Genomic DNA, 6000 nt, shown 5'->3' with positions numbered 1-6000 from the left:
CAAAAACTCTTATGCTATTACTAAAGTTACCGTCATCGGCACTCCTTGTATAATACAATTTAGTTAAACATAATTATATTTCAAAAGTTCATACCTCCAAATTATCTTAATTAAGTCTTGCTGTCATTAAGAAGTTAAAATTACATTTGTCAATTAAAAACTGACAAATCTCTAATGCACCTTGGAGTGATACTTTCAAACCGTAACATGTTTGATAAGTAATGAATTCAGACTTTGTGTCTGGTTTTTTAGCAGACTCTTCCCATTGCCGTAAATATTGTAAAAACGCTTCTATTGCCTAAAAAAAAAAATAATTAAAATGAATTAATTAATTTAACAAGATTGGATTTACTATACACACCTGTCACACATCGTTTCCGGGTCTTAAGCTATCTACAGGTGTTCGGCTGTTCATTGCTTTAATCAGAGACTTCACCCTTCGACAAAATTTAATTGACCCCGAACAATCTTGTAGATCTGCATGCTTTTCTCTAAGTATTTCCAATGCGTCCGCCACTCCGAAAAACTTCATAAAGTAAAAACAGTTATTTTTTTTAACCAGTTTGTTTAAAAACTATTTTTTTCATATGCGAGCCAAAGGCAAACAAGTACGAAAATCCTTTTCAATGCACCCGAACTTCAAACATTATTTTTTTATAAATTTTATGTTAAACTGAAATTATAAAATTATTCAACTTCATGTATTATTGATTCAAGCACAATTACACTTTACGCACGGTTTAATAAAAAATTAATTATTTGACTTCAATAAGTGGTGGCTTACTTATAATTAATAGAAACAAAAGATTAAATGAATAAAGAAGTAAATTAATTAATTAATTACTAAAAACAATGAAAATATTAAATCAAACTCTGTTAATAGTTTCAAGCATTAAATATCTTTTATTAACTGAAAAGCCAAAGCTACGTTCATTTTTTGATAAAATTTTGGTTTTTCGTGATCGACTCTTAGATTGCAATTTACTCGTAGTCCGAACGATTTCGGATTTTCTACATCCAGCAGCGCGTACCAATGCTTGAGTGAGACATATCCATCGGGTGTCTAGAATAATATCTTACATTTATCTTATGTATAAATTATTTATACTTATACATATACAATAAAATTTAAGTAATACTACCCAAATCTGATCTTCCTTATTGCTTTGTGAAAAAATTTCTCAAACATTTAATCAAATGCGGAAAATCAGAAAAGAACCATAAACGCCGATTTTCATCCATTATGTGTTCAACGCTGACGTTGGTCTCATTAACGCCAAACAAGTCCCACATCGTCCTATTCCAAGAAGCACCATCATTTGCAATCCCATCAACCTTCAGGCCTGCTTTTTCGCATAAAATTATTGCTTCCGTGACTATTTGGTGCAGTACGGTTCCAGAGGCACTTTCTTTGCTTAAAAAACAGCCCAAAGTTTGAACCCATTTTCCTTTAAAAGGTTGAAACATCAATACAAGAGCGTGATCGCCCTTCTTTCCCTTAAGATGTTTCGGAGTGTATTTTCCCAGATCGGTGAATCCTTCGACGCGTAGATTTTGCTTATTAAAAGCGAGCGTCGCAGACAACTTCATTTCGTCAAGAAGTAAAATACCTGGAACGTAAAAAAATACAAACTAAAAAAAAATTTTCTTACTTTAGGTGTTTTTGAGGAGTTGCTGTGCCCTCAGTAAAAAAAACAGCGTTCGCCACTCATGAGCATCCGGGCTGGGTCGACCCAACAGGCCCAGGGACGGCCCTGGAGAGATGCACATTTGTGACGGAAAATACTACTCGACTCTACAGTAATTGAATTTGTTGTCTCACATATTATACATACCTCTAACGTCAGACGCATCCATTGAGCTTGTTTTTGTTTTTATCAGGTCAAATGTACTGCTTTGAAATCCATAGGAACCCTTGATCACTTTCAAGTAATTACTCAAAGTTTATATAGCTGGTAATGCAAGAATCTTGTGAGACCGCAAGTGGTTATACGTTTTTTTACTTTTGATTCGTAAAAGTATGCATTCGTAAATCCACTGATTCGTGTATCTCACTCCGCGTGTATCTTTTAGTTTTGCAGATTGAAAGCATGCTTTGACTGATAATTGTTGTGCTTCAGGAAGACTATCGCATCTTCTCTGCAGAGCTTCTTCGTCACGTTTAGCACACTCGTTCTTTAGTTGCACAATTTTTCTTTTCAATTTATTTATCTGCATACATTAATTATTTATACAATATCTCATGAAATGTAAATAAAAAGTAGGAAATAAATCATAAATAATTATAAAAAAATCATTTTAACCTTTAATTCCAATCTGACGTTTCGTCGAGACATATTCCGTTTGGTAGCTAAATACTTTTTTCACTTTTTTATAAGCATATGCACCTTTTGTTGTTCATGAATCTTTTTTCTTTCTTCCACTTTTGAAGCCGTACATGCTTTACATCTTTGTGATTTTGGGCCTGGCATAGATTCTTGTTTTCGTAATACGTATCCAATGCAATCATTTGATCTAAATATAATAGAAATTGATGTAATTTTATGAACCAAAAAAAAGCAATGAAAAGGTAAATCATAAAATCAATTTTTATAATAATTAATAAACGTGATCAAAAATTTAAGTCTTGGAAAAAAAATACGAAGAGCGTTCTTTTTGATACGATGCCCAACCAGTGACATTATTGCATGCGTATTTTTTCCGAGTATGCGTAAAACAGAGATTTTGTGACGGTGTGTCAAAGTTACTATGTTATTTCTTAACTTTTTTATGACCTACTCTAATGCTTTTAGTATTTTTTAAATAAATCTTGTCTTGTAAAATTTTAAATACTTAAAGATATATTGATTGCTACTTACTTTTTATTATCAGTTGGTAAACACGCTTTTACATTTTTACTTATATACTGTAACAACCCACGTACATCTTGCAAATTTGCGATGGATTCAAATCCTTCGATTTTAACTAATTTTTCTTCAATATATATCTGTGAATTCAAAGACGTTGTAAATAATTAGTATAACATTGAATTTACTTGTAACTTACGTTGAGAGTCATGTTTGAAAAAAGAACCACTCTTTTCTCTATTGCTGAGTACTTGTCTTTCCACAATGTCCACATAATACATTTGAAACCATTCAAAATAACTTGGGCGATCCAATTTTCAGAGAAATTTAAGAATTCGTTTTTTTCGCTCATATTCTTACAAATTTCAACAAACAAATTATCTTTTAACACCTCAATTGATGGTGAATTGTCTTCCAACGCGGCGTTGTTTATCACTATTTTATTACTCGGACTTGCAGATTCATCTTTAAAAAAATTTTTTGTTGTTGTAACAAATACTAATTAGGACTAATGATAGAAAAAAAAGTTAAGAAATTTATTTCAGATAAATAAAATTGGAATGAAGGTATACATATCGAAAAATGTCTCGATAAGCACACGAACTTGAAAAACCATCGAATTTGTCAACGATGAAAATTATACAGTTCAAACATAAGTTATTTATAAAATATTTTTTGGATACTAAAAATAAATGGACAAAGCAATACATAAAAGGAGGGAAATTATTGTTTTCTGAACAAAATGCAATAAAAATCTTTAAATAATACTTCATCACTTGCAAGGAAAATTAATTTACCTTTAATGCACCCCATACACAGAAAAATTTTTTACGTAAGGCTTTTTCGCAGATAACATCGGCAATTATTTTTTAACATTTGTACATACTTGATTGATTTTTTGAAGATTTATCTTCACTCGCTCTATGTTTGTCTGAAACCGTCGGGAATATGCAAGGTGCAGCTCCTTTTTTTAATGACGGTTTTTGTTTTGGAATGCGATAAACACTGCCATCGGATAGAATATGCAGAAATTCTTTTTCAACATCTTCCTGATTAAAGTGTAACTCACATATTAAATGTGATTTCTTTAACTTAGTACCTTCCGGTACGAACTCTTTCCATTTAAGAAGAACATCATCCTACAAAACGCAAACAAGATACGGATGACATCTCACAAACACTTACTTATTTTCCTAAATTGCTGGAATATATTACGGAGGTTGGTCGGAAGAAAGCTAAAGAATCACTATCACTTTTCTGACGTTTTGTTGAGCAGCCAACAATAAAACACGACATTATAAGTAACTTAATATATATCATTTCGTAGACAATAAACCATCACAATCACATCCCAGTAACGTAATCTACCGATGACCTGATCCCGACTCACCTCACGCCGCCCGGTGCGATCTTGACTCACTCAAAGCAATCTTGACTCGACTTGTTCAGTGCAAAAAAAACAGGTGAAGGACTATCAAGTCGTATTCATTAAACGTGTTTCTTCATTATCGACAATAAACAAATAAAACTCAAAAATAAATATAAATAAATTCACATATGAGTCACGTATTTATGAGTTGCTAAAAAAATACATCTCATTTTTAAATATAATCTTATTTTTTTATTTATTTATTATTGCTACATATTGTAGTTAAAATGTTATATGTAGGTTCGTTTATTACAAATTCATCATTAAAAAGAAAAAAAAAAAAATTTCCGATCTTCGTGATCTGATTAATCACCTCTACGAGCTGGTAGTTGCCTTTGATGAAAAATGTATTTCAGTTGAATACAGGGTGAGTTAGCTTGGGTTGAGGTAAAGTAGATTGGGTTTTAAGGTAAGGTAGTTTGCCACTTACCATGCGACTCGAGCTTTCATCAATTACGTTAGATGGCTCTGATGCTAGTTAGGTGAGATCTCCCATATATATATGTATGATTTCTATCCAGAAAACGTGCCTAGATTTCACTAGAAGATTACATTAGAGATTCCTCTCCTTATTTCATGGTTTTTGTACTCGACGTCTCATCATTGTGTTCACCTGCTTCGTACCTCCGTATCCTAGAGCTCGGAGTAAGCTTTCCACAAAACATTGAGGTGACAACCGACACTGTCTGTTTTGATGATAACATCTATAGTTATCTAAAAGATAACAATTAGTCATCAAGAGAACAGTTATCGAAAAATGATGTCTTATAGTTGTCTTTTAACAGACGTCTACGCGATAACTTTAGAAGGCAACTTAGAGTTATATTTTTTGACCGATATCTTTTTTAAGTGTTGTCAAAATGTTATCGAAAAAACAATTTTGGAGTTACCATATTTAATGTAGAAAATGATAACATTACGATATCTTACGATAAATAAAAATGATATCAATATTTTTATCTTATTCAGACATCACTATGATAAAGCCGGTGCCGCCGGTGCGATTGGTTGCGGTATATATATATAGGAGGTGCACGGTTCTCATACATTTTACGTGAATTATAACCTCCTTCTTTCTTGCATCAGCTGTCAAGCAGGCCACATCGGATCCCGTTCGCTTTTTGTCCAGCTCTCTTCGTCAGAGGCATCATCAAAAGGTTGTGTCATTTGTTTCAATAATCTATACTTAATCTTTTATTAATTTTTGTGCTCTCTGCTCTTCTTCTTTCAACTCAAAAGTGGAATTAGTAAATTTTGATAGAGACCTTCTATTAAATCAAAATTTGTCATCTCAATTTGTAAGTATTTGGTTTGTTTACAAATTACCTAGTTCTAGTTTAAGCATTTATAACTAAAAAACATTGAATATTTTTCTTTAGGAAAAAAAAATTTTAAGCCTGGGAGGAATAAGTTTATCTAATACTATAAATAAGATTATGCCTACTATTATAACATGAACTGTGTTGTCAACTACTTAACTTGGTACGGTTTTCATGGAACTCTTGCTGTAATGGATCTCCATTTTCCATCGATGATCATAAGTATGTATTTTGATTCTGAAAACTTATGTATTTTTAAAATTTATTAATCGCCAACATTTTTATAGGTGCTACACGAAAAAAAATTGCATCTACTGTAATAGATGTACAAGAACGCATTAAAGATTGGTTGCGTAGAACATCTGACAGGCGGAAAAAAAAGAGGAGTCAATCAACAGCCTATATT

General features: G+C 32.1%; 1 long non-coding RNA gene across 1 annotated transcript; it reads left to right on the top strand.

Moving 5' to 3' along the window:
- Positions 1-5363: 5363 nt before the first annotated feature.
- LOC111643107 (uncharacterized) lies at positions 5364-5713 on the top strand. The gene is made up of 3 exons (XR_016293387.1): positions 5364-5432; positions 5515-5573; positions 5655-5713. It is a non-coding gene; the product is annotated as an uncharacterized LOC111643107 (long non-coding RNA).
- Positions 5714-6000: the final 287 nt, after the last annotated feature.

Source organism: Copidosoma floridanum, unplaced genomic scaffold, assembly GCF_036245765.1.
Source record: "Copidosoma floridanum isolate Cflo_tuat_1 unplaced genomic scaffold, Cflo_Japanese_pri ptg000030l, whole genome shotgun sequence".
Lineage (NCBI taxonomy): Eukaryota > Metazoa > Arthropoda > Insecta > Hymenoptera > Encyrtidae > Copidosoma > Copidosoma floridanum.
Note: the sequence above shows the minus strand (reverse complement) of the source record. Positions and strands in the feature narration are given on the sequence as shown.